The following is a 16,457-nucleotide window of genomic DNA, read 5'->3' on the forward strand; positions in this document are numbered from 1 at the left end:
TCCAACTTGCTCTTTTTTCTCATACTTCATATGATTCCAATAAAATACTTCTTTCAAGGCTGGAGAGAAAAAATGGCAGGCAGGGTGCCTCTCTTGCACGCAGCTGCTCCAGGTTCCATCCTTAGCTTCTATTATGGACCCTGAGCCCCATCAGGAGTGTTACTCAGTGCAGAACTAAGAGTAAGCCCTAAGCATCATCAAACCAAAAATAAATCACCTCTGTGCTATCTTTGAAAACTATCTTCCTAAGCAAAGCTACAGAAACCAGAGCAGCAGTAGCAAGTGACTAATAGAGGGAAGGGTTAACTACAGAGAAGCACAAGGGAACTTCTGGGTATGTGGAACTATTCAATAACTTGTACGTGATGGTAGTCAGGTTCAGTATAAAAAGTTTGCCAAGAGTAAATTTTGCTGTGATTATGCAGTTATTTCAAAACCAAAGCTCCCCCCTCTGGGAGCACAGAGTGGCTTTACCACTCTGCTTCAGGTAAAGTCACTTAAGTCATTCCCTACCATTCATTCAGTTAGGACTTCTAGCTGTGTCTTCTCTACTTCCCTAAATCAATTTGTACGTTGGGCCTCAATAGCTTTAGTATATCGATAAATAAATACTCCTGGTCTCAATGTTGACCTTGATATTCTTCCCAAAGCTCGATAACTTGAATACTCACAGAGATGATACATTCAACAGAGTACTCTATATGTCTATCATAAACATCAAAAAATACATAAAACAAAATTAATCACATTAGGATGTTTGGTGTTTTTTTTTTAGGCGTTTTCATCATTGGAAACGGGTAATGACTGATAGCAGGCCTAAGAGGTATTTCTGAAGGTTCTGGCAATGTTCTGTTTCTTGACTTAAACAGATAATTGGGTGTGTTTATTCTGTGAATACTTATCAACACACACAGACTTTTCTTAATGTAAATTATAATCAAACTTGTTTTTAAAACACATACAGCCTTTGACCAAATTATGCAACACTGGGAAATTTCTCTTGCAGCAATACATAACAACATGTGGATAAAGGTATTTTCTGCGTGCTTTTTTGTACTCATAAAACTGGAATAACTCTAAATGTTCATGAATAAAACTATAGCATTTTTATATACTATAATTGTATAGTATATACTGGAGTGATAGCACACTGGAGTGATAGCACAGCAGTAGGGCGTTTGCCTTGCGCGCAGCCAGCCTGGCCAAGCCGGGTTCGATTCCTCCACCCCTCTCAGAGACCCTGGCAAGCTACTGAGAGTATTCAATATGCCAAACACAGTAACAAGAAGTCTCACAATGGAGACGTTACTGGGCCCACTCGAGCAAATCGATGAACAACGGGAGGACAGGACATAATTGTATAGTATTTATATATAAATTATGAAATTTGGCCATTTGTTAAAAGTCCATTAGTTTGCATAATGACATTTTTGTAAACACATCATATAGGAGAGTATTATGCTAAGTATGATGTCATTGTTTTAGAATTAAAAACAAAAATCTTCATCCTTTATCTATGTAGAGAAATACACATTAAAACTATTAAAACTGGAGCTGGAGCAATAGCACAGCGGGTAGGGCGTTTGCCTTGCACACGGCCGACCTAGGTTCAATTACCAGCATCCCAGATGGTCCCCTGAGCAACGCCAGGCGTAATTCCTGAGTGCAGAGCCAGGAGTAACCCCTGAGCATCGCCGGGTGTGACCCAAAAAGAAAAAAAAAAACTATTAAAATTAGGCAAAGTTGGGATGGAAGCAATAGAGCAAGCTCAGAGCAAGGCACTTGCCTCGCATGGTGTCAATCTGGGTTCGATCCTTGCCATCCCATATGGTCCCAGAGCACCGCCAGGAGTAATTCCAGAATACAGAAACAGGAGTAAGCCCTAAGCATCATCAGGTGTGTTCCCCCAACTCAAAAAAAAAGAAAGAAAAAGAAAAATATCAACTCACCTACGCACAATGGGCCCAGAGCAATAGCAGAGGGGTTTACAGTACCTGCCTTGCAAGAGAATGGTGATGGGTTCAAGTCCCTGGTGTACGGTATGCATTAAGTGTGATCCTGGTAGTTGTGCTGCTTGAACTTGCAGGCTGTAAGTCCCAGGCCTGCAATTAATGCACAAGGCAACCATGTGCATGTATAACACCACAACCAAGAAGCACAATCTCCATCAAGTCCATATGTTAGCATCACCAGCATAAACTGTGTGTCTCACTTAAGACTCCTGGACTGGAGCGATAGCACAGTGGGTAGGGCGTTTGCCTTGTACACGGTCAACACAGATCCGATTCCCAGCATCCCATATGGTCTCCCAAGCACTACCAGGAGTAATTCCTGAGTGCAGAGCCAGGAGTAAACCCTGTGCATCACCGGGTGTGACCCAAAAAGAAAAAAAAAAAAGACTGCAGCCCTGGGACCACAGAGATATGCTAATGGTTAGGATGCTTGCCTTGAACACAGCAAATCCTGGGCACCCCATTTGGTACCCCATGTCCCACCAGGAGTGGTTCTTGAGCACACAGCCAGAAATAAGTCCTGAGCAACGCCAGGTGTGGTCCCCTACCTCAGTAAAAAGAAAGCTTTAAAAAGTATAAATAAGTTACAATGATGGCTAACCTTAGAAGGGATGGGTAACAAAAGGAAACAAGGTAATACTGGAAGTTCAATTTTCTATGTCTTAATTTGGATGCCCACTATATAGATGTTAATTTATTGAAAGAAATTATTTCATGCATTTTTCTTTCAGAACTTTGTATTATACAAGGCAAAATAAAAATGGCTTTTGAAAATGTTGACTACAAAACAAGTTTCCTATTTTGTTTTCTCGGATTCATACAAGTGTAATTTAACTTCCAGTAATTTTACAATGAAGGAGTAAGTTTATAACCTAGACTACTCTAGTATAAATTATAAACACTGATCAATTACTTTTTATGAGATGGAGTGGCTGACTGAGGAGTAGAAAAGACATACTGGCTAATTTCTATCCACAAAGACTGTGAAAATATACAAAAATACAAAAGTATATAGATGGGACAGGGTAAGTGTCAGAGTTGGGTAACATTCAGTGGTGCTAATGGGTTATTCTCAGCTCAGCTTAGGTTGCTCCCAGACTGCTACTGGGAGTATATAGTGCCTAGGATCAAAACCGGATCTCCTGCATGCAAAGCATATGCTCAAACTATTGAGCTATCTCTCTTCAGCCCTTAAATCAAGTATTTTTCATTCCTTATCTAAACCCCAATAAAGAAGAATGAAAATCATATCCTGACGGCCAGAAAAATGGCTCAAAAGGTTGAAGCACAAACTTTGCATGTGGGAGCTCTGGGTTTAATTCCAGGCATGGCATGGTACCCTGATTACTGCTAGGAGTGACTCTTAAGAACCACTAGGCATGATCTAATAACCAAAAAAAAAAAAATTTCTTAAAGGCAAAAAACACACCTACTCATAGTTTATGTATTAATGAATGCATATTGATCTGGTAGAATGGGAGCACATTATTCCAACTCCACATATTTGTAAAATTTCCAATTTTCTCATAATTGATTTTGAGTTTCCTATCATGATGTTTGGTAAAAATGCATAATATGATTCCAACCTCTGCCCCCCTTCCCACCCCTTTGCTATTGTGTGTTACTGTGGCAAAGACTGGAAGGGACTGTGCTTTTTTGGTTACAGCTCTCACATGCTTTGGTTGCAGTGCCAGTTGAGGGCCACAAATTTTGTTGACTGTATGCTTCAGTTACAATGCACATGACACCTTACACTTTCTTACGGTTCAGGGGATATCAAATGCCAGTGTATCCAAGATTGCAACTGGCATGTGGGGCTGTGTTTGGAACTGAACTCACAGCATGGCCTCATGCCTGCAAGACTCTACAACCAAACTAACACCAGGGTCCCTCATTCTTATTACTAAGACCCATTGTTTCATTCTAACACATGATCTGCCCTGGAGAATGGTCCAGCACATTGGAGAATGTGTATTCTGTTGCTTTTGAATAGAATGTTCTGTATACATCAGTCATGTCAATCTGATCTAATGTGATGCTTAAGACTGACAGTTTCTTTTTCTTTTTTTTCCTCTTGATGACCTATCCATCAATGTAAGTGAAGTATTAAGTTTTCTTACTAGTATTATAGTATAGTCTGTTTTACACTTTAGGTGTGTTAATATCTACTTTGTCATTTTGAATACCCCAGTGTTAAGTGCATAAATTTTTACACTTAGCCAAAGGCTTGATGAACATCAAATTAGCAGCTATAATCACATATAACCAACCAACAACTGCTTAAATTACATTTATAAATGTAAATAAACTCAGCTTGGTCTGACACTGTTATGCAGTAATGCTTTCTCTCTTAGTCTTTTTGTCAAGTTCATTCTAGGTCCATATTCTAAGTCTAATAGTTATTCTTCAGTGTACTGCAGAATTGGCACATTCATTTTTAAACGTGAGGTTCAGAACCAGAGTCATCACTCTCTGTAAAGGTTCAGTCAGATAGTAAGTACTATCTATAAATGTGTGGGTCATAAAGTTGCTCAACTCTGACTCTCATATGAATAAGCATGCCAAGTTCCAAAATCCAACAGTTATACATAGTAAAAGCTTCATTAATATATTTTCACCTGTCACAAAATACCTTATAAATTTTTTTCCCCTTAAGCCACAGAGCTATCATAAGGATGAAGCATGTGCTTTGCAGGAAGCTCAAGTGTGATCCCCAGCAACAGACTCCTGAACACAACTGAGGAGCAAACCACAAGTACCACAAGAGGAGTGGTTTCTAGTACTTCCCAGTGTTGCTCAAAAACAAAATTATTTTCCAAGGCCCAGAGATGTGGCTCAGTGGTAAAGCACCTGCCTTGCAGGCATGAGGCCCTAAGTTAGATCTCTGAACCAGTCCAACATGCTGGGTGGATCCTGGCACACAGCAGCAACAATAAAGCGGAAGGAAAGGGGGAAAATTTTTCTCCACCCTTATAATAATAATAATAATAATAAAATCATGGTAGAACCTCTTAATTCCCAGTAGATACTCAAACAGGGCAGTTTTCCCAACACTTTGTCAAGGACATTCAGTAAAACATCAATGGGAGCTAGAAAGATGGTACAGCTGGTAGCATGTTTGTCTTTGCATGCAGCCTACCCAAGTTCAATCCCCAGTATCTTACGATGTTGAGAGACCATTCCTGGTTCTGTGCTCAGTGGACCAAATGCAGTGCAGGAAATCAAACCAGGGTTGGCTGTACGCAAGGCAAGTGGAGAGTAGCCATTGTACTATCTATCTCTCCTGCCCCCAATGGTTATCTTTTGTTTGCTTGGGGGCCACATTCAACTGTGCTCTCTCTTATCCTTGCTCTGAGCTCAGAAATGACTCCTGCTGGGCTCAATGGACCATGTGTGGTGTTGGGGATGGAACCCAGGTCAGCTGCACAAACCACCCTGTCTACTGTAATACCTCATTGGTCCCAAGGATTCTCTTTAAATGTGGGGTCAAAGGGTCATTTCACTGTTGCTAATCTACACTAGTTTTCACCCCTTTTTGTGCTTGTTGGGGGGGAAGACCTGGCTGTGCTCAGGGCGCACTCCTGGCTCGGGTCAGGCATCATTTCTGGCAGGCTCAGGATACTATACGGGGTGGTGAGGATGGAAACAGGGGCACTGGCTGCATGCAAGGGAAGTGCCCTACCTGCTATACGATTAACTTTGGTTCCCCAAACTATGCAGTTTTTATTAACAGTACATAATGTGTGGGGCTGGAGCGATAGCACAGCGGGTAAGGCGTTTGCCTTGCACGCAGCCAACATGGCCGACCCGAGTTCGATTCCTCCGCCCCTCTCGGAGAGCCCGGCAAGCTACCGAGAGTATCTCACCCACACGGCAGAGCCTGGCAAGCTCCCCGTGACGTATTCGATATGCCAGACACAGTAACAACAAAGTCTCCAATGGAGAAGTTACTGGGCCCGCTCGAGCAAATCAATGATCAACGGGAGGGCCTTTACTTTTACTTTACTTACATAATGTGTAAGAGAAGTTGAATATCTGAGTTGTCAACATTTCAGAGAGCAGTGATAGAATAATAATCATAACTCAGTAAAAACTCATCACAAATTCTGCCCAAGATGGCTGGAGAAATAGCACAGAGGTTAAGGCACTTCCAAAGCATGCAGCCATGACCAGGGTCAAGTCCCTGGCACCACACATCGTCCCCAAGCACAGCTAGCCCCTTGAGTCCCATTGGATGTGGTCACCCTCCCTCATCTCCCCAAAAAAGACTGCCAAGCAAACCTTAGGAAGCTGAAGTTTATGGCATTTCAGAACCTACCACATTGCTGTACCACACTGCCCCGTTTCCCAGACTTTCATTTTTCCATTCAATCTCCTACAGCCATAAATTCATTAATTGTGCACAACTATTTTCTTTATACTCACCAGATCCATTCACTAAACTTTTCACTTCTCAAGTAAAGTGAAATTTGACAATGCCACCACTCTCTTTTTATGGCTTAGATGTATTATTTTAAGTCCAAACTCCTACAATTGATCCTCAAGTTCCCTCACAGATGAGCCTAACCTTGTTTCCAGACTTTTGAATTATTCCCCTACATAGGAGGAACCCTGAACTCCAATTTAACAGGTCGATCTTCTTTACTGTCCTCTGAATCAACCCAACTGTCTCTACTCTCTCACTCTAATACTATTCAGATGATGATTCAGTCTTAAAACTGGCATAAGACTGAAAAGAGATAATAGATCCAACTATTCCACGTACAAATAGCCAAAACAGGTAAAGGTAAAGGTAAAGGCCCTCCCGTTGATGGTCGATTTGCTCGAGCGGGCCCAGTAACGTCTCCATTGGAGACTTTGTTGTTACTGTGTCTGGCATATCGCATACTCTTGGTAGCTTGCCGGGCTCTCCGAGAGGGGCGGAGGACTCGAACTCGGGTCGGCCAAAACAGAGTAAGTGCCAAAGGAGTAGCAGTAACTAATGTCTAGTTCTTCCCCCCTTACCTTTCCTGTATAACTAGTCACACATTATAGAACAAAAATTAATTCATAGTGCAAGGATATGTCTCAGTGGTAGACTGCCTATCTTGCATGGCGGTCCACATCATGGAGTGAGATCCTCAGTGGCACTGTCCGAGTGACTGCTGGTGCCACAACAGTTTAAGACACCTGGAAGTACATACTCAAGGAACCCCACTGAGCACAATGACATCAACACACGGTAAGAGAGAAAATATTAACACTTTAGTTAACACATACACACACACACACACACACACACACACACACACTAGTGGATCTGGTGGGGGTAGAGTGGGGAAGAGGTGAGGAGGCTTTGAGCTACACTATAATGATCAGGGATTACTCCTAGCTCTCTGCACTCAGGAATTATTCCTGGCAGTGCTCAGGATGGAACCCTGGTCAGCGGCAAGACAAGTACCCGACTGCTGTTTTACCTCTCCAGCCCCAGAACTACATTTATATAGTTTACTCAAATCTTTAAATGATTGTATTAGTATTCTCTTGTTCAAAAGAAACAGAAGCATCTTACTATTGTGCTCACAAATTTCTGGAGTGTATTTTAATTTTCCCATTACTAATTTGCTGTTCAATAGAAAGAACTTTCCAGAATAGTTAACATGTACTCCATAATTCTCTGGACATTCAGTTGTGGATAAAAAGTGTAAAAATTTTGTAAGGAGAACAGTTAGTAACCAAACTCCTTGCCTTCCTTCCTGCTTAAGTGTAACTTTAATGTAAGTGATTTAACATCTGTCAGTCTTTCCCCCTCATCTATGAAATGGGTTAATACATCAAGGGCAGTTATAAAAAAAAAATCAAACGAATCAGTGAAAACAATTTTACAGTGCTCCATACATACACACCCATGCATACACATCACATCCTCCATAAAACCACAAATAGAACTTAGCAATACAGCTGTTACTGCCCCAAAGCAGTGACTACTGCCAAGCCCTGATAATTCGGTACCTATTTTTCCAGTGATCTTGAAAACCTGAACACCGTAGAGCCGATCTGTAAAGGGGATTGGGGGGGGGGAGGGGGAGGAGGGGGGCACTGCTGCGACCGTATTCTCGCGGCGCAAAATAAACTGGGCGCTGCTGTCAACCTGACCAGTGCTCCCCAACTTCACTGCAGCCTCCGCCAGAAAACAAAAATGATGGGAGGAGACGGCTCCTTCCCGATCGTGCCCAAGCCACACACAGAATCGTGCAACTGAAGTGAAATTCTACGCCTGGGATCTTCGACTAAAACAACCCGGGGAGCGGGGGGGCGGAGCAAGTGTAATTCTTGAAACTGGGTGATGGGTCTACCGAGTCCTCAACACCGCTCTCCAGCACCTCAGTTACGGTTGGAGTTTTTTCGCAGGAAAACACACACACACACACACACACGAATACACACTCACTTTTTTTTGTCCTTTTCACGTCGAGAGGTGGATCTCTGTGGCCGAAAGCCACTCCTGACCGTGGTAGTCAGCCTGGGAATCTGGGAAGCTGGGAACGGTTCACAGGACTGCACGGGCCAGCGGGGATTGGGGTGGGGGGTGGGGGGTGGGGGGCGGGGAGGTCCCGGAGGCCGGGTGAGCGCGGCCGCGTCCCGAAACCCCCCGGGCCCACGCGGGAGGCGACCCGGCCGGGTTCCGCCCACGAGTCCCTCCACGGGGCACACCCCGGGGATCCACAGCGCCGGGTCGCCTGCGCGCCCTCCTGGGCTCAGAGCGACGGAGCCGACGGCGGAGAGGCGGGGTCGGGGGTCGCACGGGCCAGTCGCTCACCGGGTTCCGCTCGGCCACGGCTCCGGCCACACTCGGGCCTTCCACCGAGTCTCCGCCTCCCCGGGAGCCGCGGCGCGGACGCCTCCGAGCAGTCCCCGGAGCTCCCGGATTGCCTAGGGTCGGACATCCGGCCCCCTCAGCGCCCACCCCGCCTGGCGGCCCGCGTCCCACTGCCGCCGCCGCCTTCCCACGCCAACCGCTCTCCCGGGCCGCTCAGGTACTTACCGCGGCCGCGCGGCAGCCCAGCGCCGGCTTCAGCTCGTCGCGGCTTCTCGCCTGGCTCTCCCAGGGCGGAGCTGCCAGTCACCTAACTCCGCCCTCAATCCGGGTCGGGACTGACCAATCCGCTGCTTCTCCGGGCCCGGAGGCGGGCACTGAAAGCCGGGAAGGGAGAGCGAGACGACGAACTGCGGCGCCCGCCGCCGCCTGGCGGGGTCCGTGTGCGCAAGCGCGAAGCGCGCGCGCGCTCGCGCGACGAGTCGTGCGCCTTCGCGTGGACCTCGCTTTTGTGTCCCCGCTGCCATGCCCTGGGAAGTACTTTTGTTTGCAACCTCGTGCTCGAGGTGTATAGGAAGACGCACGTTTAAATTCCCTTTAACGTAAAGAAACTGGGAGTCTTAAAACCCTCTTAAGTCTGGACTCATTCATCCCATACTCTAGACGCTTAACATATGTTGAGTTTTTTCATCCTACGCTGTAGAGACTGGTGTCCACTCCTTAGGTCTTCTGCCTTGGCGAACCTTATATCCGGGGTGTGTTTAAGTGTACGCAGTGTAAGGGAGCAGGGTTGTTCAAAGTGCCTGATAGATTAATGGTTTTACTTTACAGCCTGAGTTCCAGGTCACATGAGTAGTACTCTGGATTCACTTGGGGCAAGGCCTCTCTAATAATGAATGAAATGGTCTAGAAAAGGCCCCTTTGAATATCCTAGGCTTTGAAGTCTCGGAATTTCCAATAACTTTTCCATGAAGCTGTAATTCTTACATTTATAGGTAACACTGTATTTAGCCTGGAAGCCTGTGTGAAGGACTAATGAAAGATTTATATGTAGAGTGAGAAAATCAACCTGTGAATTTTTCTGGCTTCTCAAGAAATTGTTGCTGATTGGCTGTCTCTCTTACCCTCCCATTGTAATTAATTCCAAAGGTCATTGGGCTGGCACTGTAGCTCTGATGTTCTTATTCCTTGGTGCCCAAATTTCTCTCTGCTGACAGCTTCCCTTCTTCAGCCGGGGTGTGATTCATTTACTCCACAGGAGAGGACCCTCTGACAGTAAGAAGATGGGTTAGAGCTTTGGACCACACCCTCAGTGAGCCTCAGGCTGACTAGGAGATAAAAACAAAGTATGTAAACAAATGTTTGCTTTGTGTGGAGGGAGCCTGGGAGATCTGCCTGAGCTGGTGCTGGAGCATTTGGGGCGGAGCTCACTGGGAGGAGCCGGTGCCTGGATTGAGGCTACAATGGGGAGTGAATGAACCAAAGGGGTGGTAGCCAAGTGTGGTGTCCTTTCTGGCACAGTTCATTTGTTTCTTCTGAAATCATTTTTCTGTTGGTGTTTGTGCTAGCACTAGTTGCTCAGGAGACCAGATGATGCCCAAATTGAATTTGAACCTCCTGCATGCAAAAAACATGCTTGCATCTTCTGGCACTTCCTTTGTGGCCCCTACTAAGATTTTTCTAGAGTGGATTTACTGTACAGCTGGTGTTTAGCCACCACGACTTGCAACTTGCCTGTTATTTCCAAGATCTGCAGAAGAACCTTAGCATGGAATTCACTGTTATGCTGTTTACAACTCCTTGAAAGAAGGATGTTGTAAAGCATCCCTTGAAAGGATGTTACTTAAGACCTATCTTTTGTTTTAACCATTCCCACTTGGCTTTATACAGTTCTATAGCACAGCGGGTAGGGCGTTCGCCTTACAAGCGGCCAACATGGCCGACCCGAGTTCGATTCCTCCGCCCCTCTCGGAGAGCCCAGCAAGCTACCGAGAGTATTCGATATGCCAGACACAGTAACAACAAAGTCTCCAATGGAGACGTTACTGGGCCCGCTCGAGCAAATCGACGATCAACGGGAGGGTCTATGTTATTTTATTTTTATAAAGCTGTTAACAATAATTTCTGACATTCAAAGTTCCAACACCATTCCCACCACCATTACACCTTCCCACCACCGTTGCTTTTACATTTCCCTTCCTGCTAGGTGTGTTGGAAACAGCCTGGGGAATTTAGGAGATGGAGAGTTCAGTTGAACTTGTGCCACTTTCTTTGTAAATTATTGCTAACTCTCCTGGTGTTGGAATGATTTCTAGGAATACTTGCCATGTTTTGACCATCTATGACTACATTTTATGGTTTCTGACACTGGAAATATATGGATGGAGGAGTTTAACATGTGTTGAATCCATAGGATAGTACAGCAGGTAAGGCGATTTGCCTTGCATGCAGGCAACAAAGATTTGATCCCCAGCACTCCATACGGTCCTCTGAAACCCACTAGAATTGATACCTGAGCACAGAGCCAGGAATAAGCCCTGAGCACCACTGGGTCCCAAAACAAAAATATATAAATAGAATGTGCTGAATTAGAACTAATGCCAGAGGAAATCTTCAATTAATCACGCTTTAAAATGATCAAGTGCTTCAATTTTTGTATTAAGTAAACTTTTAGAATAATTTTAGACTGCAGAGGAAAGTTACAAAGATAGTCCAGAGTTCCTGTGTACCTTCACCAGCTTACCCTAATGCTAACATCTTACATTACCAGGATACACTCATAAAACTAAGGAGTCAGAATTATTGCTCACAATGGGCCAGAGCGATAGTACTATGGGTAGGGCGTTTGCCTTGCACATGGCCTACCCGGGTTCTATCCCTGACATCCATATGGTCCCCTGAGCATGGCCAGGTGTAATTCCTGAGTGCAGAGTAAGGAGTAACCCCTGAGCATCACAGGTGTGACTCAAAAAGGAAAAAGAAAATTATTATTTACTCAGCTCCAGACTATGTAGTTCTTTGCTTTGGGGGGTCACACCTGGCAGTTCTCAGAGCTTATTTCTGGCACTACACTTAGGGATCACTCGTGGCAGTGCTTTGGAGACCATATCGGGTGCAAGGATCAAAGCTGGGTGGTCTACATACAGGCAAGCACCCAATTGTGTACTATCTCTCTGGACCTATGCAGTTTTTATTAATGTCCCCCCCATACCCTTTTTTGTTTGGGGGCCACACCCAGCTTGGCTCAGGGTCACTCCTGACAGGGTTCAAAGGACCACATGTGATGTTGAGGATGGGTCTCAGGTCGGTCATGTGGAAGGCAAAGTGCCCCACCCATTATACTGTCTCTCTGGTCCCTCGTGTCTTTTTCCTGTGCCCAGATCCAGCTCAAGATGCTCTGCTCATGGCAGACCTGGATTCAATTCCTGGCACTTCACAGTGTCCGCAAGCACTGCCAGGAATGATCCCTGAGTGCAAAGCCAGTAACAAGCCCCAAGTAATGCTGGGTGTGGCACAAATCCACACCCAAAAAATGTCCCTTGACTTAAATTTGACTAGTGTTTTTCTCATAAATAGACTGGGATCATAAGGTTAGTGGGGAAAAATACTACACTGTGAGATGTGCTTTTCATCATATCTTATCAGGAGTTACATATTACAGTAACTTGTTACTGCTGATGTTAATCTTGATCACCTGGCCATGGGACTGTTGGCTGGTTTCTCCACCACGGAGTTTCTTTTTTCTTTTTCTTTCTTTCTTCTTTTCTTTTCTTTTTTCCTTTTTGGGTCACACCTAGCGATACACAGGGAATACTCCTGGTCTATGCACTCAGGAGTTACTCCCAGCAGTGCTCGGGGGACCATATGGGATGCTGGGAATTGAACCCGGCTCAGCCGTGTGCAAGGCAAATACCCTACCTGCTGTGATATTGCTCCAACCCCTCCACTATGAAGTTTCTTTCTCTCACTCCAGGCTCTTCTTTGGAAGCAAACATTAAATCTTGCCAATACTGAAGGGAATTTGAAGGTTATGCTTCAACTCCTGGAATATCATCAAAGATTATTTAGAATTTTTCTGTACAGATTTGTCCTTCCCATTTATTTGTAATCAGCATTATTTATAAAAACTGATACCTTTATTTTATGCCTGGTTTTACTTTCTGTGGGGTAAGGTTGGGGCCATACCCAGCAGTGCTCAGGAGTGGCTCCTATCAGTGTACGGGGACCACACGTGGTGTTGGGATGGAACTAGAGTCACCGCATGGAAGACAAGCTCTTTGCATCCTGTACTATCTCTCCAACCCTGTTTTAAGGGGTTTTTTTGGGGGGGCACACCCAGCAGTGCTTGGGGCTTACCCTGTGGCAAGGCCTGTGTGGCAGAAAACTGAGGGAGGCATCTCGTCAGCTGTCAGCAAGAAGCTGAGGCCTGCTGTCCATCCACCCCTAAGGAACTAAATCTGGCCAATCGCCATGTGAGGGAATTAGGCAATAGATGGTCCTTCATGCGGGAATTGTGAGGACTGCACTCTGCTCCTGCCTTGAGCGTGACCTTGAGAGAGACCCTGAGAAACCCAGTTAAGTCATATGATTTGGCCTGCACAGAAACTCCTAGGAAATTATTATTTTATCAAGCTGCTACTCTTGGAATAATGCTAGGAAGCAGTAGGAAACACACTCTCTGTATCCTCCCCAATATCTTCAGTTTTAAATTTTCACTTTGGAGCTTACTTGAAAATCAACTCAGGAGGAGAGTGTGGTGTTGATACATTGTCTGCAGAAAACCTTCTCGTTAACAGTATTGGAAGTCACTGAGGCTGAAATTTAAAAAGAAATAATAGAAATAAAATTTTAAAAGATGAAAAAAATCTACTTGGGGCTGAGGAGATAGCTCTGAGGGCTGAAGCATATTCCTGGCACCTTGTGACTCTCAGTTTGATCCCTGTACCATAGGGTCCCCTGGGCAGACAGCACTGCATTGCCTGGTCCCTTAGCACTTAAAACTGTTGGGCCTTCTCAGTTGGTCAAGTATCACAAGTATGACCTCCTGCTCCTTGAGAACCTGATAGGGAGCACCCCCGAAAGGAAACTAAATTTTTCATATGCTTAGGCCCTTTCCCTGAATATTGATTGTTTTGCATGAGAAAAAAAAAATGAAAACAAACAGGGGCTGGAGTGATAGCACAGCGGGTAGGGCGTTTGCCTTGCACGTGGCTGACCCGGGGACAATTCCCAGCAACCCATATGGTCCCTCGAGCACAGCCAGGAGTAATTCCTGAGTGCATGAGCCAGGAGTAACCCCTGTGCATCGATGGATGTGACCCAAAAAGAAAAAACATGGAAACAAACAGAAGTTTATAAAAGACAATCCATTTGGGAATAAGAAGAAGAAACATGTTTTTTTTCTGGTGTGCCAGGGATTGAGCACAGTCTCACACATACAGGACATATGCTCTTAAGTCACATCTCTAGCCCATTTTTCATTTCCCTTTAGTGTACCTGATATGGAGCTCTTCATCCAAATTAATGGCTCAGCTTTCTTGGCAGAATATAGAATAACTGAAACTCTATCTGTCAGTTGGAGAATTCGTTGAATAGAAGAGAAAGAGCCAGAGCTCTCACTCACTGTGAGGTCTTGAAAAAGTTCTTTAACCTTCCAGTGCCTCCAGATTCCTATCAGGAAATTGAAATACTATAATGCTATTATTTAGCTAAAGAGATACTTTATTCATTATTAAGCTATTATTTAGCTAAAGAGATACTTTATCCATTATTAAGTATAAATTAGGCAATAGAAAGTTGGCTAAGGCTAATTGCAGGCCAGCTTCCTTGTAGAAATTTGACAAAAGGTCAAATTCCCATTTGTTCATATTGGTAGATGCAAGTTTCTAGTCTTTTTCTTTTTGGAAGGTAGAGGGGCAAACCTGGCTGTGCTCAGGGGTTAATCATGGCTCGGCATTCAGGGCTCACCCTTGGCAGGGGAACATATGTGGTGCTGGGGATCAAATCCAGGTTGACTGTGTGCAAGGCAAGAACCCTACTTGCTGTACTCTTGCTCTGACCTCTCCAAGTCTCTATTCTGGGGTAGAAAGAGTATGGAATTCCAAGTCAGATATTCAAAATATCTCTTTGCCGCTAAATAGCTTGTGTGGCCTCCAGCAAGCCAGCCAACCCAATGGATCTCAATTTTCTGACCTTTGTTGCGGAAAAAAACAGCCACCACCAAGGGCGGCCTTGAGGACTCATGGAGTAACATTTATAAAATACTAAGGGCAATTCTTGCCTTATCACAAAGATCCAGTAATAGACATGAAGGACATACAGACCATTTGTGTGCTTGTGATCCAGTGGTTAGTGGAAGGTATCTGTGTATCTGTAACCCTCTTCTCGTTTATGACAACTGCATTTGGTGAGAGAGTTCAAGTCTCTCTTTGGGGAGTGGGTTCCCCAACAGTGCTCGGGGTCACACTGGCCTCACTTGAAAATACTGTCAGGAGACCATGCAGTGATGGGAATCAAAATATTGGGTAGCGTTATAGCACTGTCCTCGCGTTGTTCATTGATTTGCTCGAGCGGGCACCAGTAACATCTCACAACAAATTGTGAGACTTGTTGTTACTGTTTTTGGCATATCAAATACATCATGGGTAGCTTGCCAGGCTTTGCAGTGCAGACGAGATACTCTGGGTAGCTTGCTGTGTTCTCCAAGAGGGGTGAAGGAATCGAACCCGGTTGGCCACGAGCAAGGCAAATGTCCTACCTGCTGTGCTATGGCTCCAGCCCTCCCTTGCAAGTATACACATGTGAATTAGATTCCCAGTGTCAACTGCATGTGCCCAGCGTGGTAGCTTTACTACCTGTGCCTGGTAGCTCTCCTGTCTGTGATCCCCAGAAAAAAAAAATCTCCGGCCACACTACAGTCGAGTGTGTGTAAGCACTGAGACTAAAGAGGGCCCTGTCCCAGCAAGCAAACACCACAACTAAAGCATCTCACGCCAGCATGCATGGAAGTACCACAACCTGATGTGCGATCGCCTCCATCTATGTGTATGTGACCCTCAGTCCTCAGTGCAACAAGTTCATTTTAAAAATATATGTAAGAGACACTGAAATAATACAGGGACAGGGATGTAGCACCAATGGCAGAGCATCTGCCTCACACATTAGAACTCAGGCTCAATCCCCATCACCAAAAACAAGATCATAGACCTTACATATATATGGAAACTTAATGAATTTTCAATGTTGATACAGCTCTAGTAAAATATACATATAAGGGATGGGGCTGGAGAGATAATACAATGGGCAAGGTGCTTGCCTTGCACATGGCTGATCTGGGTTTGATCCCAGCACCACATATGGTCCCCTGAGGCATGCCAGGAATGATCCCTAAGCATCACCAGATGTTGACCCAAAAGAAAAAAAATACAAAGGCAAGGATGTAGTTTAGCAGTAGAGTACTTACCTTACGTGTGAAGCATGCGTGTGTGTATATATGTCACTGTCACTGTCCTCCCGTTGTTCATCGATTTGCTCAAGCGGGCCCAGTAACATCTCCATTGTGATGTTACTGTGTTTGGCATATCGAATACGTCAGGGATAGATTGCCAGGCTTTGCTGTGCGGGTGAGATACTCCCTGTAGCTTGCCGGG

The 16,457-nt window shown here is 44.9% G+C and overlaps 2 protein-coding genes across 2 annotated transcripts in view; one reads left to right on the plus strand and one right to left on the minus strand.

Moving 5' to 3' along the window:
• MTFR1 (mitochondrial fission regulator 1) overlaps window positions 1-9,141 on the minus strand; it is a 44,722-nt gene extending 35,581 nt beyond the window's left edge. The window contains exon 1 of the mRNA XM_056137372.1: window positions 9,037-9,141. The gene's annotated coding sequence lies outside the window, so the exon portion shown is untranslated. The remainder of the gene's footprint in view (window positions 1-9,036) is intronic.
• An 880-nt stretch (window positions 9,142-10,021) lies between these two features.
• ARMC1 (armadillo repeat containing 1) overlaps window positions 10,022-16,457 on the plus strand; it is a 57,493-nt gene continuing 51,057 nt past the window's right edge. Inside the window, exon 1 of the mRNA XM_056109965.1 lies at window positions 10,022-10,154. The gene's annotated coding sequence lies outside the window, so the exon portion shown is untranslated. The remainder of the gene's footprint in view (window positions 10,155-16,457) is intronic.

This window comes from Sorex fumeus, unplaced genomic scaffold (genome assembly GCF_029834395.1).
Source record: "Sorex fumeus unplaced genomic scaffold, SorFum_2.1 ptg000002l, whole genome shotgun sequence".
NCBI lineage: Eukaryota > Metazoa > Chordata > Mammalia > Eulipotyphla > Soricidae > Sorex > Sorex fumeus.